The sequence below is a fragment of the Physeter macrocephalus genome, chromosome 19 (genome assembly GCF_002837175.3).
Source record: "Physeter macrocephalus isolate SW-GA chromosome 19, ASM283717v5, whole genome shotgun sequence".
NCBI lineage: Eukaryota > Metazoa > Chordata > Mammalia > Artiodactyla > Physeteridae > Physeter > Physeter macrocephalus.
This window is the reverse complement of record NC_041232.1, coordinates 24,419,307-24,420,370: the sequence shown is the minus strand read 5'-3', so window position 1 is coordinate 24,420,370 and position 1,064 is coordinate 24,419,307.

Here is a 1,064-nt window from a genome sequence, read left to right as displayed (position 1 = left end):
AGGGGGAGGGGCCACGGCGGTGAGAGGCCCGCGTACCAAAAAAAAAAAAAAAAAAAAAAAAAATTCCAACTAGGCTCTATTCAATAAAGTTGTACAGGGATGAAGCAAAGTGTGAAGCCAGCTGAAGATGGGGGCATAAGTGGATTATTCACCCGCAACTGGATACGTGTCCTCCGGCCGAGCAGGAGAGCCTGGACCTCAGGAAGAGCGCGGTAGAGCCTCCCAGGTGCTCGGAGCGCCGGCCAGGCTGCGGGGACGCTGAGTTCTTAGCGCCCGGTTCTCATCTCCCCCGGCTACACCTCCCCAGATGCCACACCTCCCTCAACAAACCATCGGCCCAGCCCCCCGCTTGCCCCCGCTGTGGACACAAGTGTGGGCGTTTTCCTCTGCAGGGTGCTTCCTACACCAGCCACGTGCTTCCGTCCGGTGGGCAGATGGTCACGGGGCGGGCGGGACCCCTGCAGCACCTCGGCACGCCCCGGGCCTGCAATTGACCGGAGGGGTCATGCGTCCTCCTCGGCTCTCATAAGCGTCTTCCCGGGGCTAATATACCTGCCCTGGAAGAAAGGAGGCTCCCCTCCCCCAATGGCTCTGCTGACCCCCAAGGGTCTTAACTTAAGGCCGCTCATATGCCCACTTTGCCTCTACAAAGAGTAGAAAGAGCGGACAGACTGAGCTAAGAGATTCGATGGTGTCTGCTGAGCTCCTGGACCTGGGATACAGAGGCGGTTTTCGCGGAGAGGCACCGATCAATTCCTGTTTCCCCGGAGTAAGTCTGAGCTTCGTTTCTGTCCCTTGCCACGAGGTCTGAGGTCTGGTGAATGCGATGTATGAGATGCATTTGAGAAGCTGCAGTCGTTTGTCATTCAGTGACTGTGTAGGCACAGGAGGCCGCAGGGCAGGAGGGGAGGGAGAAGGCAGAGAGAGGCGGCGCTTGGCTGGCCTGTGTGCCAGACCCTCCCCTCACCACTGCCCATTCCAGACGCGCTGGAGTGCTTAGCGCCGCACCAGCCTCCGCGCTTCCCTCCGCCCGGTGTGTCTCTGCCCGGGGCCTCCCCCACTCG